We start from the raw sequence: 25,659 nt of genomic DNA, 5'->3' as shown, positions 1-25,659 counted from the left end.
GATCAAAATGTGTATAATTATAAAAAATTGGAAATACATCCAGTAGAAAATATTCAATAATTTTGCTGTTAATCATCTCAAGTTTTGGTATCATCATACTTCATTAAACTATTATATTTAGTTTAGGAAACTACAATGAAACTGCAAAGGAAACTATACCTTAATATTTCTAGTTTATAAAAAAGCCACATTACAGAACATGAACAAGAAGGTGTGTTTTTTATAAAGTTATTATAACTTTACTGGTGATCAAACAAATGTTCTTTGCACAAATTTAAAATTCCAAAATAGCATATATATTATACAGCTGACATGCAAACAAGGTTTTTTATGGGAACAATAAAGCAAATACATAAATATTCTTACATGCATTCTTCAAATACTTAGTAAAAAACTGAATATATAAACTATATTAGAAGATCCCCATGTTTAGTTTGTGGTTTTCAAGAAAAGAATGCCTAGTAGGAGGAATATCATTTAAGGTAGGAGACCCCATCCAGAAGATAAACCTTGGAATGGTGTTTACAGATGTCAGCCTGAAGGTCTTAGAGGAGAAAGAGAATCACTGCTCAGAGAATCTGATTTGTGTGTAACAAGGACTGCACAGGTCAAACTGCGGAAGCAGGGAGAAGAAAAGAGTACAAGTACAGTAACTAGACCTGAGGCCACTGGAATCTAGGTAGGTAGCAATCATGTTCAATGACTGATGAAAAAAAAAAATTTCAGACTTAGGGTGCTAAACATTATGTGCTGGATTCTCCTTTTAAGCATTTCTTGGTGATAGTATGAGGATGGAAGAAAACAACAACAAAGAAAAAAGTGTTGTAGAAACTAAGAAAGGACACATGGACGAGGTTGTGGTGATGGCTGAAGAAGAAAATCAGAAAAAGGGGTGACTCTGTGGTATTACAAAGCTTGAAATTTCTCTTTAAAATGTGTTACATGTTTGTTACAGAATACTTTGTTGTGGTAAGAATTCACAACATTTTAGGAATCGGTTCTGGGACTTCCTTTTGCTAGTGCTATCTCCATCAAAAACAGTTTGTAAATTTGCAGCTCACCAAGGAAAATGTCTTCAACTGAAAGAGATATAATGATATTTCACAATTGATATTTCAAAACAAATAACCCCAGGCCATTTGTTTACAAAGCTTTCTGTCAATGAAATAAATTTTAGTCTGTACCCTTTATGAACTATTGTCCTTTCAGTGCGTAATACAATCTGTTCCATGTAGAAAGACTTCAGTCAACTATGTACACTTGAATTAAAGTATGTGAAAAATTGTTTAATCTCCGGGATCCTCTTCCCATGTGGGAGCTGACATTGACCTTGAGATCTTCAGAGCAGGTTTTCCTGTCAATTATCTGAATCTTCTCCCGCCTAGCACAGGGCCTGGTGTCCAGTTGTAGCTGGTTCTCAATGAATTTAATTTCCACGAATAATTCTCATTGTAGAAATGTAGTCATGTGATATTCACATTTCTCATTCTCTCTTCCTCCCTCTCCCTTCTATATTTGCTCTATAACAGGGTCAAGAAAATGCTAATTGTATAATTATTAACTTACCAAGTTATCTATGGATAGTTCAATAAATATTCCCATACATTGATTTTTTTCACACGTGAGTTTCTTTGTAACATAGATTCCTAGAAAAGTAATTTTATACATATTGCCAAATTATCTTCCAGTGGGGTTCTTCCAGTTTACATTTTCATAAGGAATGTATGGTCATACTGTGAGGTATTAAATTATTGTTTTAATCATTCACATAGGAGAAAATGGCATCCAAATGTGGTTATATTTGTGTGTATGTAGTTGTGATCAAGTTGAACACCTTTTCATAATTTAGAAGTTTTATTTTAATAAATCATCTTATTCTTTGTCCATTTTATTTTTTAATATTGACCTTTTCATCCTCAAATACAATAGTTTTATTTAAATAAATTATACCTTTGAAGTGTGAGTTGTAAATTTTTGCAACTTTGACTTCTTTACAGTATTTTTGCCACATAATTATTTTATGTTTATGCATTCAAATATCTGATATTATTTTTAATTTTAGAGCTTCACCATGTTGTATCTTGCCTACAGAGACTTTCTTTTTTTTAATTTCAAAATATTTTGGGAAATAGGTGGTTTTTGGTTACATGAATAAGTTCTTTGGTAGTAAGGTGTGAGATTTTGGTACACTCGTCACCCAAGGAGTGCACATTGTTCCCATTGTGTAGTCTTTAATCCCTCACCCCACTTCCACCCCTCCGCCTGAGTCCCCTAAGTCCTTATATCATCAGGTAAATGCAAATTAAAACCACAATGAGATACTACCTTACTCCTGCAAGAATGGCCATAATGGGAGAGTAAAAAATAATAAATGTTGGCATGGATATGGTGAAAAGGCAACACTTTCACACTAGTGGTTGAAATGTAAACTAGTATAACCACTCTCAAAAACAGTATGAGGATTCCAAAGAACTAAAAGTAGAACCACCATTTAACCCAGCAATATTACTACTGGGTATCTACCTAAAGGAAAAAGCATTCTTGTGCCTTTGTGTTCTCATGGCATAGCTCCAACTTGTAAGTGGGAGCTTATGATATTTGATTTTCAATTCTGAGTCATTTCACTTAGAATAATCATCTTCAATTCCATCCTGGTTGCTGCAAATGCCCTTACGTCATTTCTTTTATTACTGAGTAGTATTCCATGGTGTAGATACACCACATTTCTTTAATCCACTCATTGGTTGATCAGCATTTAGGCTGGTTCCATATTTTTGCAACCACAAATTGTGTTGCTATAAACATGCATGTGCAAGTGTCTTTTTCATATGACTTATTTTCCTTTAGGTAAATACCCAGTAGTAGGAGATCAAGTTTTAGTTCTAATTTTAATCCTTCAAGGAATCTCCATACTGTTTTAAGTAGTGGTTGTATTAGTTGACATTCCCACCAACAGTGTAAAAGTGTTCCCTTTTCACCACATCCATGCCAACATCTATAATTTTTTATTTTCTCATGGTCATTCTTGCAGAAGTAAAGTAGTATGTCAATGTGATTTTAACCTACATTCCCCTGATAATTGGTGATGTTGAACATTTTTTCATACTTTTTTGGCCATTTGTATACCTTCTTTTGAGAATTTTCTATTCATGACCTTTGTCCGCTTTTTGATGAAATTTTTTTTCTTGCTGATTTGTTTATTTGTTTGAGCTCCTTGTAGATTCTTTTTTTTTTTTTTTTTTTTTTGAGGCGGAGTCTCGCTCTGTCGCCCGGACTGGAGTGCAGTGGCCGGATCTCAGCTCACTGCAAGCTCCGCCTCCCCGGTTTATGCCATTCTCCTGCCTCAGCCTCCGGAGTAGCTGGGACTACAGGCGCCCGCCACCTCGCCCGGCTGGTTTTTGTATTTTTAGTAGAGACGGGGTTTCACCGTGTTAGCCAGGATGGTCTCGATCTGCTGACCTCGTGATCCGCCCGTCTCGGCCTTCCAAAGTGCTGGGATTACAGGCTTGAGCCACCGCGCCCGGCCCGTAGATTCTTAATATTAGTCCTCTGTTGGATGCACAGTTTGCAAATATCTACTCCCATTCTGGGGTTGTCTATTTTCTCTGATGATTATTTCTTTTGCTATGCAGAAGCTTTTTAGTTTAATTAGATTCCATGTATTTATTTTTGTTTTTGTTGCATTTGCTCTAGGGTTTTTGGTCATGAAGTCTTTGACTAAGCCAATGTCTGGAAGAGATTTTGCAATGCTATCTTCTAGATTTTTTATGGTTTCAGATCTTAGACTGAAGCCTTTGGTCCATCTCTAGTTGATTTTTGTATAAGATGAGAGAAGAGGATACAGTTTTGTCCTTCTACATGTGACTTTCACCTGTAGAATAACAAAGAATTATCCTGGCACCATTTGTTGAACAAGGTGTCCTTTCCCCACTTTATATTTTAGTATGCTTTGTCAAAGATCAGTTGGCTGTAAGTATTTGGCTTTATTTCTGGGTTCTCTACTACATAACAGAGTTGGTCTATGTGCCTATTTTTATACTATTTGTCTACATGCCTATTTTTATACGAGTACCGTGCTGTTTTGGTAACTATAGCCTTGTAGTACAGTTTGAAGTCAGATAATGTGCTGCCTCCAGATTTGTTCTTTTTACTTACTATTATTTTGACTATGTGGGCTTTTGTTTTTTGTTCCATACAAATTTTAGAAATATTTTTTCTAGTTCTGTGAAGAATGATGATAGTACTTTCATGGGAATTGCACTGGATCTGTAGATTGCTTTTGGCAGTATGGTTATTTTCACAATATTGATTTTACACATCTGTGAGCATGGGAGATGTTTCCATTTGTTTGTGTCATCGATGATTTCTTTCAGCAGTGTTTCGTAGTTTTCCTTGCAGAGATCTTTCACTTCCTTGGTTAGATATATTGCTAGGTATTTTATTTACTCTTAAAACTGTTTTACAAGGGATGGAGTTCTTGATTTGTTTCTTAACTTGGTCATTGTGGATGTGTAGCAGTGCTACTAATTTCTGTACATTGATTTTGAATCCTGAAACTTTACTGAATTCATTTATCTGATCAGGCACCTTTTTGGATAAGATGTTAGGGTTTTTCAGGTATAAGATTATATCATCAGAGAACAGCGGCAGTATGATTTCCTCTTTTTAAAATACCAGGTTTTTGTTTCATATATCTTTTGTATTTTTTGTTTCAGCTTCATTTAGTTCTGCCCTGATCTTTGTTATTTCTTTTCTTCTTCTGGGTTTGGGTTTGTTTCTTTATTTCTTGTTTCTCTAATTCCTTGAGGTGTGAACTTAGATTGTCTATTTGTGCTCTTTCACACTTTGTAATGTAGGTATTTAATGCTGTGAACTTTCCTCTTGGCAGCACTTTTGCTGTATCCCAGGAGTTTTGGTAAGTTGGTTCACTATTATTGTTCAGCTCAAGGACTTTAAATTTCTATCTTGAGTTCATTGTTGAGCCAAAGATCATTCAAGAGCAGATTATTCAATTTTCATGTATTTCTAAAGCTTTAAGGATTCTTTTTGGAGTTAATTTCTGGTTTTATTCCACTTTGGTTTGAGAGGGTACTTGATATAATTTCTATTTTCTTACACTCATTGAGATTTTTTTGTGACTGATCATATGTTCTATCTTGAAGAATGTTCTATGTGCTGAACAAAGAAGGTACATTCTGCATTTGTTAAGTAGAATATTCTGCAAGTATCTGTTAAGTCCATTTGTTCTAGGGTATAGTTCAAATGTATTGTTTCTTTGTTGACCTTGTGTCTTGATGACCTGTCTAGTGCTGTCAGTGGAGTATTGAAGTCCCACACAATTATTCTGCTGTGTCTGTCTCATTTCTTAGGTTTGGTAATAATTGTTTTATAAATTTAGGAGCCCCAGTGTTAGACACATACATATTTAGGATTGTGATATTTTCATGTTGGACTAATCCTTTTATTGTTGTATAATGTACCACTTTGTCTTTTTGTTTTTCTATTGTTGCTTTAAAATTTGTTTTGTCTGATATAAGAGTAGCTACTCCTGCTAATGCTTGGTTTCCATTTGCATGGAATATCATTTTCTACCCCTTTGCCTTAAGTTTATGAAAGTCCTTATGTATTAGGTGAATCTCTTGAAGATACCAGATACTTGGTTGGTGCATTTTCATCCATTCTGCCATTCTGTATGTTTTAAGTTGAGCATTTAGGGCATTTACTGTCAATATTAGTATTGACATGTGAGGTACTGTTCTATCATCATGTTAGTTCTTGCCTTAATACCCTTTTAAAAATAATTGTATTATTGTTTTATAGGCCCTGTGAGATTTATTTTTGCACAGGTTCTATTTTGGTGTATTTTGAGATTTTGTTCCAAGATTTAGAGCTCCTTTTAGCATTTCTCTTAGTGCTAGTTTAACAGCGGCAAATTCTCTCAGCATTTGTTTGTCTGAAAAAAAAAAATGTATCTTCCCTTTATTTATGTAGCTGAGTTTTGCTGGATACAAAATTCTTAGCTGATAATTATTTTGTTTCACAAGGCTAAATATGAGACCCTAATACCTTCTAGCTTCTAAGATTTCTGCTGAGAAATCTGCTGTTAATCTGATACGTTTTCCTTTACTGGCTATCTGATGTTTTTGCCTCACATCTCTTAAGATTCTTTCCTTTGTCTTGACTTTAGATAACCCAATGAGTATGTACCTAGGTGACGACCTTTTTTTGTGATGAATTTCCCAGGTGTTCTTTGAACTTTTTGTATTTGGATGTCTAGATATCTAGCAAGGTCAAGGAAGTTTCCCACAATTATTCCATCAAATAGGGTTTCCAAACTTGTATTAGATTTCTTCTTCCTTAGTAATACCAATTATTTTTATGTTTGGCTGTTTAACATAAGCCCAGATTTCTGGGAGGCTTCATTTTATATTTATTTTGTTTTTCTTTGTCTGTCTGATTGGGTTATTTGAAAGCCTTGTCTTCAAGCTCTGGAGTTCTTTGTTCTATTTATTCTAGTCAATTCTGGACACTTTTCACTGCATTTTGTATTTCTCTAAGTATGTCTTTCATTTCTAGAAGTGTGATTGTTTTCTCCTTATGATATCTATTTCTCTGGAGAACTTTTCATCCATGTCCTCTCTCTCTCTCTCTCTCTATATATATATATATGTATACACACATATATATATATAAATTTCTTTAAGTTGTTTTTCACCTTTCTCTGGTATCTCCTTGAGTAGCTTAATAATCAGCCTTCTGAATTCTTTTTCTGGCAATTCAGAGATTTCTTTTTTGTTTGGATCCATTGCTGGGAGTTGGTGTGATCTTTTGGAGGTGTTATAGAATCCTTTTTTGTCATAATATTAGAATTACTTTTCTGGTTCGTTCTATCTGGGTAGATTATTTCAGTGCAGAGGTCTGAAACTCAAGGCCTGCTGTTCAGATGCTGTCACCCCATGAGTTGATTCCTTGATGTGATGCTCTTCCCCTTTCTTTAGGGATGGTGCATCCGGAGAACTGAACGGTAGTGATTGTTATATCTCTTCCGGGTCTAGCCACCCAGTGGGGTTACTAGGCTATGGGCTGCTGTGGGAGAATGTCTGCAAAGAGTCTTGTGATGTGACCTTTGTTCAGGTCTTCCAGCCGCAGATATCAGCATCTGCTCTGGTGGAGGTGGCAGGGGAGTGGGGTAGACTCTGTCACAGTCCTTGGTTGTAGATATGTTTAGCGTGCTGGTTTTCTTGAATGCTGGTTGTGCTAGCCGTGAAGTTGTCACATGGACACACTCAGGACCTCTGGTTAGCCAGGATGTTGCAGCCAGTGGAATTAGGTATTGTCTTCTCCTTCCTAAGATCATGGATATTCTGTCATGAGTTGTTATAAAGGCCTGAATTGGTTGGCTTCCAGCCAGGAGGTGGCAATTTCAAGAGAGCACTAGCTGTGGTAGTAGCAGCAGGGGTTGTGGGGATAGTGCTAATCTTGCCCTAAATTGGCAGGGTAACTATTTTGGTTTCTCAGGTGATGGGTGGGGCCTTACAGCCCCCAAGAGCTTATATGTTTATATTCAACTACCAGGGCGAGTAGAGAAATACCATCAAGTAGGGGCACAGTTAGGCTGGTCTGGACTCAGACGTTTTTGTGGCGGGGTTTGCTGGTTTGTAAGGCCACTATGAGGGATGTGGGAGGTGGTTCTTGGGCCAATGGGGTTATGTTCAAGAGAGGATATTGGCTGCCTCTGCTGTGTCATATAGTTCACCAGGAAATGGGGAGATAGCTGGTAGCAAGAAGCCTCACACAGTTCTCACACAGCTGGGGAGTGTCCTGCTCAGACCTTGCCCCAGGCTGTGAGCTTCCCTGCTGAGAAAGCAAACTTGCCTTAAGGATTTCACCCCCTCCCCATCTGATCAATCCATTAGTGGTGGCTCCTGTGCTCATATCTGCAGCAGCTTCTGCTCATCTCCTTGACTCTGCTCAGGAATATTTGTGTCCAGTTGAAACTACTACCAATTTCAGTTGGAAGCTTTCTTTATCCCACAACACCTCCCCAATTCCACTTGCTGCCTTCCCTGAGGGCCCCTGTGAGATATAGTCAGGAATGGCCTCCCTGTGTTCAAGCTGAAGACTGGGAGTGCCTGCAAGTCTCTTCCTGCTGCTGCTTCTACTTTTATGTTTCATATGACTCCCTAAATTTGTTTCAGCTTTAGGTAAAGTTAAATCCTTCTCCTATGATCTGGATTTTCGGATTTCCCAGTGGGAATGTGGGTTCAGAAGCACATTTTCCCCCTCTCACACCATGGGAACTCACAGTTTTTGCCTGTTTTGTGGATTTTTCAGTGGCATGTCACTTCTTCAAAGGATCTGTGAACTTTTTTTAGTTTTCATGGTACATTCCTGTGGTAGCTGTTGGAGAATATCATGGTGTGAGTCTCCACATGCTGTTCTGTCTGTTCAAGTGGAAGCTGTATGTTAGCCATGTCTCCTCTCTGCCATCATGTCTCTCTTCCCTGTTTGCCTACAAACACTTTCACAAGAGAAACATTAGATATAAATAAAGCCATCAATTCAGAAACTGTACAATTTCAAAAATTATATTAGTAAATGGAATGCTAAATATATATTTTTTGATGAAATAATTAATAATCACAACAGTTAAGAATCATGAATGATATGGTTTGGTTGTGTCCCTACCCAAATTTCATCTTGAATTCCCAGATGTTGTGGGAGGGACCCAGTGGAAGGTAACTGAATCACGAGCGTGGGTCTTTTCCATGCTGTTCTTATGATAGTGAATAGGTCTTATGAGATCTGATGGTTTTAAAAACGGGAGTTTTTCAGCACAAGCTTTCTTTTCTTGTTTGCCACCATACAAGATATGCCTTTAACCTTCTGCCGTGACTGTGAGGCCTCCCCAGCCAGTTGGAGCTGTAAGTCCATTAAACTTGTTTCTTTTGTAAAGTGCCCAGTCTTGGGTATGTCTTTATTAGCAGCATGAAAATGGAACAATACAATGGATACATATACTCAATTATTTTTCTAGGTCAGCATTTCTCAAAGTTTAATAGAACTCCAGTTGGTCAGTATAGAAATAAACACACTATTAAAAACTCCCCTGTGGTTACATAAATTTAGATTACACTGAATTATACAGAGATTCGGTTTTTTATTGTATCACTTTTAAAGTTTTAAATAAGATTATATAAGCAACTTATATGTATTTGTCTTAGTTTTAGGGTCCACCCACCCCCTCTCTCCAAAGCAGAGTCTAAGTCAAAGGTTCCAACAGAAAGTGATTTATTTGCTAAGTGGTCCCAGGAAGGAAAAAAAAAAAAAGAAAAAGAAAAGAAAAAAGAAAAAGAAAAAAAAGTGGGTAAGTGACACACAAATTTAAAAAAAATACAGAATATAGTAGTGGGAGAGTTATCGCTGTGGGCAATTTAGGCTCAACCCCGCTGTGGATCTCTGCAGACTGGGCAGAATACCAGAGTTGTTCCACGTAGAGATGAGAAACCTGAGGGATTTATTCATCAGCCTCTATTCATCATTAATTGAAAGCTGTTCCCAGTGATGTTAACTGCCTGGCACTTCCATAGAAAACTGTTGGCATGATTAGGAATGATGAATGCTAGGAGGATTTGGAGACAGCACCAACACCCTCTACTAGAGCTGCCATTTTTAAAGTAAATTTACCCAAGAGCTTGTGGAGAGAGAAGAAAAGCCTCCACACATGTCCAACTCTCTGTCTACTTTCTTCCCTCTAAGGATGGATTGCTATCTTCTTGGCCAATTTGCAAAATATAAAACATGCTACATCTGTGAGTAGACAGAACATTGTGCTTGCAAAAATTGTGTTTTTGTTTACAGTTGTCTTTGGGATTTTCTTCATCTTTACTGCAGGTCCAAGTTCAGGAACAGCTTAACCATGCTAACCTCTCTCTCTCTCTCTTTAAGCATTCTTAAATTAATGATTGCTTCAAGTTCTTATACCAAGCATCTGATTATAGGAGATAGGTTCTAAGATTTAGATACTGGCTTCAAGAAAGCTGAGATGCTTCATATTATGTGCTGATTTGGAGAGGGCATAATACCAAGCTGTTTAATTTAACACTAATCTACATGTTACTGTGAAGGTATTCTGTAGATGTAGGTAACAGCTACAACCAGTTAACTTTAAGAAAAGGACATTACACTCAATAATCAGTCAAAGGCCACAATGGCAATACTGAGGCTTCTTGGAGAAGAAGAAATTCTGCCTCAAGATTGAAGCATTAAGTCCTGTCTTCCTGCCATGTACACCCACACAAATACACAAAGTCATTTTTTGCTTAACTCTAAGTATTTGTTCTAACAAATATGCCTTTCGGTGATTTCATCACTGTGCATATATCATACAGCGTACTTACACAAACTTAAATATTATTGCCTGCTACATACCTAGACTATGTGGTAGAGACTATTGCTTCTGAGCTATAAACCTGTGCAACATGTTGCTGTACTTTACTAAATATTTTATGCAATTATAATACAATGGTATTTGTGTATCCAAATCTGTCTAAACATAGACAAGATGTAGTAAAAAATACAATATAAAAGATAAAAAATTATACACCTGTAAAGGGTCCTTTTCAGGCATGGAGCTTTCTGTGTGTCAGTGAGAGAGAAGTAGTAAATATGAAGACCTAGGACATTACTGTATATTTTTTTAATGACCGGTAGTGCACTAGGTTTGTTTACATAAGCATCACCACAAACATGTAAGTAATGAGTTTTGCTATAACTTTAAATGGCTATGATGTCACTAGATGAAATGAATTTTTCAGCTCCATTATAATCTTATGGGACCACTGCAATATAGGTGGTCTTTCATTGACCAAAATGTCACATATAGCACGTGACTGTGTGTGTGTGTATGTGTGTGCATGTATATACATATATATATGTAGGTATGTATATGTGTGTGTGTGTGTGTGTGCACGCACGCACACATTTCTCCTGCTGGCTTTATTTTTTGGCAGAATTATGACATACATACGGAGATAATAGACCCTAACTGATCTTTCGGATGAAGGAATTTGTTCAGATCCAGTATTACCAGAGCCTTGAAGTTGAGTATCAGGGTATGGGCCCATCTAAAAATAAGGCAGTATTTTCTTCCATTATGTTATTGGGCCTTTTTTGTGTATCTCACTCAGAAATTTTACAGAAAAAGAAGCAAATGTCTGATGAGATTCAGGTGGTCTTTGGATATTGTATTAGTCCATTTTCACACTGCTGGCAAAAGCATACCCAAGACTAGGAAGAAAAAGAGGTTTAATGGGCTTACAGTTCCACATGGCTGGGAAGGCCTCACAATCATAGTGGAAGGCTAGGAGGAGCAAGTCACATCTTACATGAATGGTGGCAGGGAAAGAGAGAGAGCTTGTGCAGAGAAACTCCCATTTTTAAAACCATCAGATTTCAAGGGACTCATTCACTATCATGAGAACAACATGAAAGACCCGCCCCATGATTCAATTACCTCCCATCAGATTCCTCCCATGACACATGGGAATTGTGGGAGTTACAATTCAAGATAAGATTTGGGTGGGGACACAGCCAAACCATATAATTCCACTCCTGGCCCCTCCCAAATCTCATGTCATCATATTTCAAAACTAGCCGTGCTTCCCACATTTCCCCAAAGTCTTAACTCATTTCAGCATTAACCCCAAAGTTGACAGTCCAAAGCCTCATCTCAGACAAATAAGTCCATTCTGCTTATGAGCCTGTAAAATCAAAAGTAAGTGAATTACTTCCTAGATACAGTGGGGATACAGGTATTGGGTAAATACACCTATTCCAAATGGGAGAAATTGGCCAAACAAATGGGGCTACTGGGCTTCACACAAGTCCAAAATCCAGCAGGGCAGTAAAATCTTAAAGCTCCAAAATTATCTCCTTTGACTCCATGTCTTACATCCAGGTCATGCTGATGCAAGCAGTGGGTTCCCATGGTCATGGCAGCTCTGATCCTGTGGCTTTGCAGGATATAACCACCCCCTCCTGCCTCCTTTCATGAGCTGGCACTGAGTATCTGAGGCTTTTTCAGGTGCACAGTGAGAGCTGTCAGTGGAGCTACCATTCTAGGGTCTAGAGGATGGTGGCCCTCTTCTCACAGCTTCACTAGGTGGTGCCCTACCTAGTGAAGGGCTCCAACCGCACATTTCCCTTCTGTGCTGCCCTAACAGAGATTCTCTATAAAGGCCCCACCCCTGCATCAAACTTCTGTCTGGATATCCAGGCATTTCCATACGTTTTCTGAAATCTAGGCAGAGGTCCCCAAACCCCAATTCTTGCCTTCTCTTCATTCACAGGCTCAACACCATGTGAAAGCTGCCAAGGCTTGGGACTTGCACCCTCTGAAGCCATAACTCAAGCTCTATATTGGCCTCTTTCAGCCATGGTTAGAGTGGCTAGGATGCAGGGCACCAAGTGCCTAGGCTGCACACAGCACAGGGACCACTGGCCTGGCCCACAAAACCACAATTTCCTCCTAGGTCTCTGGGTCTGTGATGAGAGGGGCTGCCATGAAGACCTCTGACATGCTCTGGAGACATTTCCCCCATTGTCTTGGGCATTAACATTTGTCTACTCATTACGTATGCAAATTTCCGTAGCTGACTTGGATTTCTCCTCAGAAAATGGAATTTCATTTTTTTTTTTTATTATTGTACTTTAAGTTCTAGGGTACATGTGCATAATGTGCAGGTTTGTTACATATGTATACTTGTGCCATGTTAGTGGGCTGCACCCATCAACTCGTCAGCACCCATCAATTCATCATTTATATCAGGTATAACTCCCCAATGCAATCCCTCCCCCCTCCCCCCCCCATGATAGGCCCCAGTGTGTGATGTTCCCCTTCCCGAGTCCAAGTGATCTCATTGTTCAGTTCCCACCTATGAGTGAGAACATGCGGTGTTTGGTTTTCTGTTCTTGTGATAGTTTGCTAAGAATGATGGTTTCCAGCTGCATCCATGTCCCTACAAAGGATGCAAACTCATCCTTTTTTATGGCTGCATAGTATTCCATGGTGTATATGTGCCACATTTTCTTAATCCAGTCTGTCACAGATGGACATGTGGGTTGATTCCAAGTCTCTGCTATTGTGAATATGGAATTTCATTTTTAATCACATTGTCAGGCTGCAAATTTTCCAAACTCTTATTCTCTACTTTCCTTATAAAACTGAATGTGTTTAATATCACACAAGTCACCTCTTAAATTCTTTGCTACTTAGAAATTTCTTCCACCAGATACCTAAATCATCTCTTTCAAGTTCAGAGTTCCACAGATCTCTAGGGCAGGGACAAAACACCTTCAGTCACTTAGCTAAAATATAGTAAGAGTCACCTTTGCTACAGTTTCAAACAATTTCCTCATTTCCATCTGAGGCCTCCTCAGCCTGAATTTTATCATCCATATCACTATCAATATTTTGGGCAAAGTCATTCAACAAGTGTCTAGGAAGATCCAAACTTTGTCACATTTTCCCGTCTTCTTCTGAGCCCCCCAAACTTTCCCAACCTCTTCCTGTTACCCAGTTCCAAAGTCACTTCCACATTTTTGGGTATCTTTTCAGCAGCACCCCATGCTACTGATACCAATTTACTGTATTAGTCTGTTTTCATGCTGCTGATAAAGATATACCCAAGACTGGGAAGAAAAAGAGTTTTAGTAGATTTAAGTACTTGGGATTTTCAAACTGTGGGTTGTCACATCATAATCTCTTGTGTTCTGACTTTTGCATTTGTGAAAATAACACACTGAGACTCATGGTCTGAAGGCATAATACAGGCATAAATAGCCAAACAATCATTAAATTGTTATCATAAGGTTATCATAAGGTAACCCATATGATAATGAATTAACCCATCTGATATCCAGTGTTCCTATTTGTAATATACTTGAAATACACATTATTAGGTTGGTGTAATTACTTTTACACCTTGTGGCTGGGGAGGTCTCACAATCGTGGCGGAAGGCTAGAATGAGCAAGTCACATACTACATGGATGGTGGCAGGTAAAGAGAGAGAGCTTGTGCATGGAAAATCCCATTTTTAAAACTATCAGATTTCATGAGACTTATTCACTATCACGAGGACAGCACAGGAAAGATCTACTCCCGTGATTCAATTACCTCCCACTGAGTTTCTCCCACAACACGTGGGAATTGTAGCAGTTACAATTCAAAATAAGATTTGGGCGGGAACACAGCCAAACCCTATCAGACATCAAGCCAAATACCATATAATATTACCAAAACACATTTTTACTCAGTCGACTCATGATTCTTAGAATAGTTTGAGAAAGTTTGTCTTTTATATACGACACTCTCTTTAATTCTACCACTTCAGCAATAGCAACAAATCAAGCAGTATTTCTGCCTCAGCTTTCTAGAACACATTTACTCCAATTAACTCCTTTGAGCATAAACAGAGTTTACATTAAGTTAGTGCAAAAGTAATTGTGGTTTTGCCATTACTTTTAATGGTGAAAACCACAATTAGTTTTGCACCAACCTATAACATATATTTCAGATATATTACAAATAGGAAAACTGAGTATGAGTTGGGTTAATTCATTATCATATGGGTTACCTACATTTAATGATTATTTGGCCAGTTATGCCTATATTATGCCTTCATGAGTCCCAGTTTGTTGTTTTCACAAATGTAAAAGTCAGAACACAAAAGATTATGATGTGGCAGCCCACAGTCCAAAAATCCTAGTGACTCAACAAGAATTAATTCTTCACTTGTCTTTTCTGGCCCTGGGATTCTTTCCAGGAACACCATCCTCCACGTGGCTCCTCAGAATTCTAGGCTGATGGAGGATCCACAGCCTGCTGCTGCACTATCTACAATATATGATGTCTTCAGCAATGCAACAGGAAAAGAAATATTGCAGGGTCTTAAGTCATTGACTACGTGCTTTGTTAAGGAAATGATGTATATTACTTCTGCTCAAAATACATTGGCTTGAGAAGTTACATTTCTACGTATTTTTAAAGAGTTTGGAAATGTAATCTCATCCTTTACTTAGAGCAAAAGAAGAATTGGATGAGCGAAAATATTAGAAGTCTCTATCTCAAGCTAAAAGACTTTAAATTAAAGCTCCATGCAGAATTCACAATATACAGAGAGCCCAGGAATTATTCTACATTGCCTAAATTAAAAAGTTTGAGTTTCTAAATGCTTTGTGTTTTGTACTATTGCAGATATAACTTTGCACTGATGGACATAGTATTATCTGTATCTGAAAGGTATGATATGTAACAATTTTTGGAGTGATGGTGGGCAATATAAGGAAAATAATAAAAAAGCAACAACAAAACATATGCATATCGTTGATATAAAATGTCCTGTATATTATTTTAATATCCAATGATAAACACCATTTACTTTAAGACATCTGTAAATGTTAGGAAAATAAACCAAACTCTAACTTTCACCATTTATGCACAATACACAATATTAAAGAATGTGTTAATATATCTATGCAATGTCAGTTCATGGTAGTTCTACAGGGCCTTTACTTTTCCTAAGGTAGTTTCCTCCAGAGAGAAGACCTTGCAGTTGCTGCATTTGTTCCTGCTGAATGAGAATGTCATTTTATTCATAGTAACAGATGTTGCACCTGGTGGTTCATCTTTTACATTTAAGAAAATTTACACCAAAACAGGGAGTTTTATGAAACATCAATAATTTTACAAAATAAATATTCAACTCATAAACTCTTTTCTAAAAACCATAAACATGCATTTATTCCACAAAGTTAATGTGATTATTATTATAAGTTGGCCATAATTTCAAAACTTTAAAATTTCACTACCTGAAAATTAATGGGCATTTTCTTCAAATACTCATTACTTCAAATCTGGAATTGCTTGCATGTAACACTTTTTCCTTTAATTAAGTATAACTTGATCTTGACTTCTAATAATAGTTAAACTGAGGGTCAACCATATTTTTATATTTGGTTGTTATGTTCCTGAGTGTGACAGGTGCTCAAACTTTCCCATATCATTATAATAAAGGAATAAATCTTACTGTCACTAAACCTTCAAAAAGAGAGGAAAGCTGAAATACATTGATTAAAATTAATCTTGTCACATCAAATTGTATCACCTATCTGAACTCTTTGATGAACTTTTAGAGAAAGTCAAAATGAAAATAACTCAAAGCCTGAAGACCACTCTATGTACAATTTACATTCACTACACCTCTTTAAGCAAATGTTTACTGGGCATCCACTATGTGCCTTATGCCTTATCCTGTGCTCAGCTCTGGGCATAGAATGATGTTAAAGATCAACTTCAATGGAAAACACAGTCTGAAATGGAGTTAGCTTTCTGACAGGCAAAGGGGCTTTACCTTATTATGCACTGGCCAGTCATTGGATGCAGCAGCCCCTAAAAAGAAGGCATGACTTTGAGCAAGGTAACCAGCCAACCTGTAGAAGCTAGGGGTACATGTGCTTCAGTCCTAGAGCTAAGAACTGATCAACACAGAGTCTATGCAAACCCCTCCATCAGACAGCATAAGCATAATTATATAATACATATTACGCACAAGCTTCCTTGTGGTCCTGTAATTGATTTTTAATTCTTTTTAATGAAGTAACTGGTAAAATTCCTGAAAGATAAGTCTTAGATCTGGTCTGATTTGATTCACCTTCTCATATTTATTCCATTGTTAGGTAAGTATGAGTAATATCTTCACATACTAATTCTGAAAAAATATGAATTCAGCTATGGCCTTAATACATTTTCTTCAATAGAAAAATAATGTGCTACTATATTTATTGCATCTTATTGGGGTACAGGAAAATTTATGTGCATAATAGAGTATTCATAAATTTTTTGAAATGAGGAGTAAGTAATATTATGATGTTCCATTTAGAAGCATGTTAATAAAAATGATTTAAATATAGTGTCATAAAGAATGGTATTACACAAAGTTATCTGAAGCAGGCACTTGCTATTAATTTAAGGAGAATCATGTGGATTTTCCTACATCAGTTACTACATGTAATTTTAAATGACTGTTTAACCTTTTTATGGATTCGACTACTTTTGGTCTAGAATGAGATTAAGGGTTGTTCAAATATGATCTAAATAGAGATGTTTAAAACTACTTGTAACTGCATGTGATTCTGCAGTTATCTTACAAAAAGTCACCCTTCAGGGGACCTGACCTCCAGGATATGTTTTGCATGCTCAAAGGAACAAGAGATAATAGAGGTTTTAATGCAGCTATTCGGAAACTAACAGAGCATTTTAGACCTCAGAAAAAAATGTTCCCTCTGAGAGACATATGCCCATGGAGATGAATGAAGAGCATGGTTAGCCTGTTGAATCCTTGGTTAACTGCCTGACTTGCTAATCTCATCACACAATTTAAGGCGTAAAAATTAGACCCTGTTATAGAGTCAAATATATACCAGGTTCACTTTCTGGGGTTAGCCCATAAGGAGATTAGCAGCCTAGGATTTTATTTCATTGGGAGTATGCAAGTTATTAGACCATGAAGGTAGTATACGAGCAAGGTAGATGTCCTCCTTTGTATGTCAAGCAAATCTAGAAGCGAGAAAACCAAAAGGCTTAGAAAAATTCGATCAGCAATGTGCAGATATTGAAGCACATTTTCTCAAACCTCTGCTATGATAACCCTGGCAGTGTGTTCAAGAGTACTTGGCACTCAGAAAAGCAAACTCATTCTTGCATCTGCAATACCTATTGACTTCAGAACATATTCACGTTATGCATCAAATATTTAATATAAATAAAATGAGTAAATGCCATCGAACTGGGGTCACTTTGACAAAGTCTGATTTGAATCTGACTTTAGGACATTCCTCTACAGCATAAAATACTTGTGGTTCTAAACAGTGACAGAAAATAAAACATTTTGAATAATATTTCTTGTGCTCTTCAAAGAAATTTCAAATAAATTAGCTCATAATATGTAGAGTCCACCAAAATGAACTAGATTAGTTGTATCTAGAGATGGAGGAGCCCTATATAAATGAAACAAATGTAACTTTCATGGCAAAATCTATAACAAATAGATAACACCTGTTGAGCAACTATAAGTTAGAGAAAGTTACTGAGGAGTTCAACTGTTTTGCTGTTAACTCTGTAAAAAAGTATTTTCAGTTAAGTCGTACATTTTAAGACTGTGCCACTTTTATTTATCTGGATGCTGTGTGCCTGGCTTTTTCTTTTAGGCTCTTGGCTAATTGTATCAAGAGAAAAGAGCTATGATCACCCAAGATGAATGTAGAAAAATAGGCAAAGCATTTCCCAAGATTTAGGGAAGGAAAGAGGGCATGCTATAGCAGCAGCATGAGTGAAGCCACCATTGTTTCCATACATCAGCAAATGGACTGAGAGTCTCTGACTTGAACCTGTTTCATTTTGAAGGCAGCTCTGAGAGCGTTTCACCCTGGCTATACTAGTATCTCTTTCTAATGAGCATCCTCAGAAAAGTAGGTCTGTAACTACACCTAATCCCTGAGAGTAATAATTATGCCTATAAAAAGGAGTCTTTGTGCCATCTGGAAATCATGCACATACATAAAAATATTTTCTTAAAAAATTAACCTGCCTGTAATCCCAGCACTTTGGGAGGCTGAGGTGGGCAGATCACGAGGTCAGGAATCCGAGACCAGCCTGACCAATATGGTGAAACCCCATCTCTACTAAAAATACAAAAATTAGCTGCATGTGGTGGCGCATGCCTGTAGTCCCAGTTACTCAGGATGCTGAGGCAGAAGAATCACTTGAACCTGGGAGGCAGAGATTGCACTGAGCCAAGATTGCACCATTGCACTCCATCCTGGGTGACAAAGCGACACTAAATAAATAAATACATAAAAATAAAATAGCTAGTCATCTGTCCAGTGAGTAAGTGAAAATAACACATTACAAAAAGAGTAGAATACTAGCATAAAAACAGACATATAGAACAGTGGAATAGAATAGAAAGCCTGTTAATAAACCCAAGGATATATAGTCAGCTAATTTTTCATAAGGTCACCAAGACACAATAAAGAAATAATAGTCTTTTCAGTAGATGGTGTTGGGAAAACTAGATATTCACATGTAAAAGAAAAAATTTAATTATTACCTTACACTATACACAAAAGTCTACTCAAAGTAAAGACCTAAACACAGTAACTAAAATCTTAAAACTCATAGAAGAAAATATAGGGAAAAAGCTCCTTGATATTGGTCTTGGCAATGATATTTTGGACATTATATCAGAAGCTCAGGCGAAAAAAGAAAAAATGAACAAATGGGTCTACATATAATTAAGAAATCAGCAGCAAAGGAAGCAGCCAACAAAATGAAAAGCTGAAAGATCAGGAGAAAATATTTGTAAACCATATATCTCATAAAAAGTTAATACTCAAAATATGTAAGAAGAGAGTACATGCTTTATATGGTTTGGCTGTGTCCAGGATGTGTTTCCTTTTCCTTCCACCATGATTATGAGTTTCCTGAGGCCTCCCCAGTCACGTGGAACTGTCAGTCAATTAAACCTCTTTCCCTTATAAGTTACTCAGTCTCAGGTATTTATTAGCAGTGGGAGAACAGACTAATAAAACACTCAATAGAAAAAAATTAAAAATTAGAAAAGGTTCTGAACAGTTTTTCAAAAAAAGACATACAAATGTCCAACAGGTATATAAAAATGTGCTCAACCTTACTAATTATTAGGGAAACACAAATAAAAAGAACTATAAATATCACTTCAAACGTATTAGGGTTGCTATTATAAAAACTACAAGTGTGGAGAAAAGGAAACCCTTTTACGCTGTTGATAAAAACATAAGTTGGTAAAGCCATTATAGAAAATTGCATGGAGAATCCTCAAAAAAATTGGAATAAAATTGTTTTTAATAATTGTAAATATAATTATATAAACCAGCACTCTTTTTCCAGGTATACACCCAATGAAAATAAGGTCAGTACTTCATAGAAATAGCTGTATTCCCATATCTGTTGCAGCGTTTTTCATGGTAGCCGAGATAAAGAAACAACCTTAGGGTATATTGCTGGATAAATGGATAAAAAAATTGAGATATATAAAAACTGACTCAAATGTTAACCTCCTTTGGCAACACCCTCACAGGCACACCCAGGAACGCTACTTTTTATTCTTCAATCCAATCAAGTTGACACTTAATAGTTACCATCACACAGCTCAATCTTGGATTAAAATCAGAAACTTTTTGTGCTCATGTGATGATAGAGTTTATTAGCAGTTTAAACAAGTCTGTGAAACTAATGCTTGCAATTGACTTATTTACTATAAATTCCTCCTCCTAACAATGCTCTTTTGGAGTGAAAAAATACATAAATAATAAAGATTACCTATTATAATTTGATTTAGATTTCCATTTGTCCCCATATATTAAGCAGGTGGACAAATAAGGTTGAACATATTTTGTCTTATTTTTTCCAATATGTGGAAAATAGCAGTCATTATTAAGTTTTTCCTTAAATAACATTTTAGAATATACTAAAATTCCAAGTCTCATGAAATAATTTCCCTTGGATCACTATTGATGTAATGTAGAATATACAAGACAAATTATTGCCTAAAATATAAACTTTGTGTGTGTATAGATTGCTTTTTAAGTTTGCAAATTATTGGATGATAACTGTATAGTAACAAGGTAATTGGTTATCTAGCATAAGCTCCTGCCCTTGTTTTATTCTACAAAATATTTATTAATTCTGTTTTCAATGCTTAGTTGATCTACTATATGATCTAGCAACAAAGAACTAGATAATATATGGATAGTGAGACAAATGGGATCTTGATGAAATGATAGTAAAAAAATATATTTGTACTTTCCTTAAGGTGAAATATTATGCAGAGTAAAATGCAGTGTTATCTTCTCTTTAAAAAAGCATTTTATATGTGTGTTATATATTTATAACTGGCATAAACTATAACTTTTATGTATGTATAGCTATTACATATGAATAACATGCAATGGTTATATATGTATAACTCTAAAAACTGGCACAAAATTTTATATATGTGAGTTATATAGGTGAATACATAACACATATTAGTAAATGTTTTAAACTAAATAAACTTTTAGTTTAAGATTTTGCTATTTTTCAATAATATGACAGCATCATTGAATATTTTAAAATAATAGAGAAATGGATGAAACTAATGGTCTATTCTATAGTTTGAAGTCAGGTAATGTGATGTTCCAGATTTGTTCTTCTTGCTTAGTCTTGCTTTGGCTATTTGGGCTCTTTTTGTTTTCATTTGAATTTTAGGATTTTTTTGGGGGGTGCTGTGAAAAATGATGGTGGTAGTTTGATGGGAATTGCATTGAATCTGTAGATTTCTTTTGGCAGTATGGTCATTTTCACAATATTGATTCTTCTCATCCATGAGCATGGAATGTGTTTCCACTTGCTTGTGTCTTCTATGATTTCTTTCAGCAGTGTTTTGTAATTTTCCTTGTAGAGATATTTACAATCCTTGCCTAAGTATATTCCTAAGGTTTTGCTGTTGTTGTTGTTGTTTATTTGTTTGTTTTTTCAGCTGTTGTAAAAGGAAATGAGTTCTTGATATGATTCTCAGTTTGGTAGTTGCTGTATAGTAGTGCTACTGATTTGTGTACATTGATTTGATATCCTGAAACTTCACTGAATTCATTTATCAGATCTAAGGGCTTTTTGGATGAGACTTCAGAATTTTCTAGATATATGATCATAGCATCAGTGAATAGTAACAGTTTGACTTCCTTTTTCCCTTTTTTGGATGCCCTTTATTTATTTCTCTTTTCTGATTGCTCTGGATAAGACTTCCAGTACTATGTTGAAGAGAAGTGATGAAAGTGAGTGAGCATCCTTCTCTTGTTCCAGTTCTCAGGGGGAATTTTTTCAACATTTTCCTATTTCATATGATGTTGGCTGGGAGTTTGTCGTGCACGGCTTTTATTACTTTGAGTTAAGTCCATTCTATGTCTATGTTGTTTAGGGTTTTTATCATAAGGAGATGCTGGATTTTATCAAATGCTTTTTCTGCATCAATCAAGATGATCGTATGAAAATCCGTATTTTATTTAATATTTTTGTGTGCAACAATTCCAAGGTTTATAAAATAAACATTTTATACATATTTTGAAATATCAAATAATATTTTTCTGCATTGTTCATTGAGTACAACCATTTATTTCATTAATGTATATAGAATGCTTTGAAAAAGACAAATGCATTAGTGAAGGAAATTTAACATCATGAAATTTAGTCTAATATTCTAAAACACAAGTTCTCAGGTAGCAATATTAATAAATTTATTTTCATTTTAAACTAAATAAGAGATGCCTACAGTTAAAGAGAAATCACCCCTTCTACCAGATGTGTGTGTTATAGTTGACAATTGTCTAGGCTGATATCAAAATCCTACAGACTTACTTTTTTTTAATAAAAATGTACTCAATGCCTCTGGGTGTATCTATAAAGCAGCAAACAACAACAACAACAACAAATTTATTTTTAGTAAAATTTAGCAAATTTTAGTTTATTTGCATATTTGAATAAAAATAAGTCTTCTTAAACTGTCAAAAGAAGAGAAAGTATCTCCTTTCATACCAAAGGACAGAGTGAAAAAGTTTAACTCTAGAGTTTGCTTGGAAATTATTTGGCATTTAATTAATATAAAGTGAATGAAGAAATGAATGAGCAAAAAAATATAAATAGGTGGCATTATATACCTAACACAGAAAGTTGTTTGTTATAAACATAGCAAAGCTCCAAACTAGTGGAAAATAATCTGACTAAACTTTGATTTGGCCTGATGACTATTTTCTCTCAAACTGTAAAAGAAACAGGAAGTGGAATTAACATGCTCTGATGTTAATTATATTTGACAGAAAGAAACCATTTATGGAGATGAAGTAATAAGGACTTTAAAGAAATTTCCTAAGAAGTTTTGGAAAGAAGAGGTTGCTAGAATGTAAGGGAAAAACAATTATGGATAAAGGAAGAGAGAATTACTTTGGCAGAATTTATAAACAAACTCTACCAAAGAAAGGTGAAACTCTAAAAAAATATACTTTCTATAAGACAATAATGAAGAAGTGGAGAGACACACACAGAATATGATGTGATTGACCAGAAAACTCTGGTGAGTAAAAAGTACTGTCAGTTATAACTCTTTTCATTATTTTAACATACTGATTGAGGTATAATTGACTAATAAAATTGTATACTTTAAAAATATACATTATGATTCAATACATATATAAATTGTAGAATTATAATGATCAAGTTAATTTTTCCATCACTTCAAATAATTATTTTTCTGGTGAGAACATTTAACATCTACTTGGAAAATTTAAGTATACAGAATTTAGAAAATTTCAAGTTAATAAGTACACAGTATTATTAACCGTAGTTACCATGCTATACACAGATCACCGTCTTGCATTTCAGCCTTTCAAATTCCCTATTCAACTCTGTTTCTATAAGTGACTTTTTTAGATTCCACAAGTAAATGAAATCATGTAGTATTTTTCTTTCTTTCTTTGACTTATTTCACCTAGCATAATACCTTTCAAATTTCAACCATGCTGTCACAAGTAGCAGGATTTTCTTCTTTTTATATGGAAAAAAGGAGATCCTTTTGCACTGTCGGTGGAAATGTAAAGCAGTAAAGCCATTATGGAAAACAGTATGGAAGTTCTTCAAAATATTAAAAATAGAACCACCATACGACCTAACAGTCTCACTTCTGAGTGAGCAAAGAAAACAAAATCAACACATCAAAGAAATATCTGCATTCCCATGTTCATTTCTGGACTATTAGCCAAGACACAGTTAATGATTCCTATGCCTCCTCATATCCCCGGAAGCTAATATGGCCTGAATAATGTAGGCACTTAATAATGTGTATGAAAGGGAAATCAGGATTAAGACAATGATTCTCATCATTAATCATTATTGACCTGTCTCTCATGTGCCCTGATTTTTTCTTTCTTTTATTATTATTATTATTAAGAAGGAATTTTGTTCTTGTTGCTGCCCAGGCTGAAGTGCAATGGCACCATCTCAGCTCACTGCAACCTCCGCCTCCCAGGTTCAGGTGATTCTCCTGTCTCAGCCTCCTGAGTAGCTGGTATTACAGGCGTCTGCCACTACGCCCAGCTAGTTTTTAGTATTTTTAGTAGAGATGGGGTTTCACCACATTAGCCAGGTTGGTCTCAAACTTCTGACCTCAAGTGATCTGCTCACCTCAGCCTCCCAAAATGCTGGGATTACAGGTGTGAGCCACCGTGTCCGGCCATGTCCTGACTGATTCTTTACTTGAACTTTGACATTCTTTAACCATTTTTCAATTCAATAGTAAATGTACTAGATGGAAAGAGAGAAAAAGAAAATCCTATGAGTCCTAAACCATGCAATGTGTCAAATGATAAGCACTTATCTAACATGTAAATTAATAAAGGAACTGAGGATCAACTAAATATTAAAATGTATAATAGCAAACATTTTAATTTATCCAATGCATGTAATTTCTGTTTCTCACCATCATACAATGGTAAGATTTGTGTTCATTATGATCATGACAGAAGAAAAATAACAGAGTCAAATCAGAAAAGCACTTGCTGAACAAAAAGCCACTCAAATTTATACCTAGTAACTAATGATCAAACTATTTGGTATTTCAAAAAATCTATTTTTTGTGTGTATATATTATAATATTATTTGCTTCTATTGGGCCAAATGAGAACGCATGGTGCAACGTGTAAATTAATAAGAATTGTTTCACAATAAGCATTATATAAGTAATAATAAATAATATATAATTAATAATAATAATTATTAATTAGTAATTAATAATAACATTCTATAAAGAGCTTTTCTTATGAAGGAAAAACTGAATCTTTGTAACTGCATGTCAGGGGACACTGAAAACATAAGTACTTCCTGCCTCTGCCGATACTATTATACTATTGTAAAGCTAGGACCCACCTAGGTGAAAGTAGAAAGAAAAATGAAACTGTAATAAAAAAAAATAGAACAGGCTAAACGTATGCGTAAGTACTGAAATATGTAAAAGAGATACTTGTCTGGGTGCATATAAGGAGTAATTAATTCATTGTAAAAGTATTTTAGAAATCGATGATCAATTTCCTGGTGAGTAGTGAAGTATCAAAATATCTAAAATATGGATTGATATTTCAGACAGAATTTCATGTGTCAAGAAACAATAATTGTAGCACATCTGCTTCACTGATAAAATCTCACTCCTAAGGGACTAAGGTTTTTCAGTCACGGATGAACATTTATAAGAAAGTAAGTGACTTTCACTGACTAAAGTCATACGGAGTAATTTACAGTTAAATGTTAATTTATCAATTTTTTTAACAGGGAATATTTCTTCTAATGACCAGAATTATATACATTCTCCATCCAGGATACTCTTTTTGAGATAATTACCTGGAACATTAAATTAGCCAATAAAAATTTCCTTGGTGAATAAATAATGGGAGAAAAAGAAAGGAATAAACGAATAAAGGAAGGAAGGAAGGAAGAAAAGAAGGAAGGAAGGAAGGAGGGAGGGAAGGAAGGAAGGAAG

At 35.7% G+C, this 25,659-nt stretch overlaps 1 long non-coding RNA gene across 1 annotated transcript in view; it reads right to left on the bottom strand.

The window, feature by feature from the left end:
• LOC105527289 overlaps positions 1-25,659 on the bottom strand; it is a 112,047-nt gene that overhangs the window by 21,612 nt on the left and 64,776 nt on the right. Inside the window, exon 3 of the long non-coding RNA XR_001004213.1 lies at positions 18,782-18,897. This is a non-coding gene — a long non-coding RNA (uncharacterized LOC105527289). The remainder of the gene's footprint in view (positions 1-18,781; positions 18,898-25,659) is intronic.

The sequence above is a fragment of the Colobus angolensis genome, unplaced genomic scaffold (assembly GCF_000951035.1).
Source record: "Colobus angolensis palliatus isolate OR3802 unplaced genomic scaffold, Cang.pa_1.0 Scaffold613, whole genome shotgun sequence".
NCBI lineage: Eukaryota > Metazoa > Chordata > Mammalia > Primates > Cercopithecidae > Colobus > Colobus angolensis.
The sequence above is the reverse complement of the archived record's forward strand: the minus strand, read 5'-3'. Positions and strand labels throughout refer to the sequence as shown.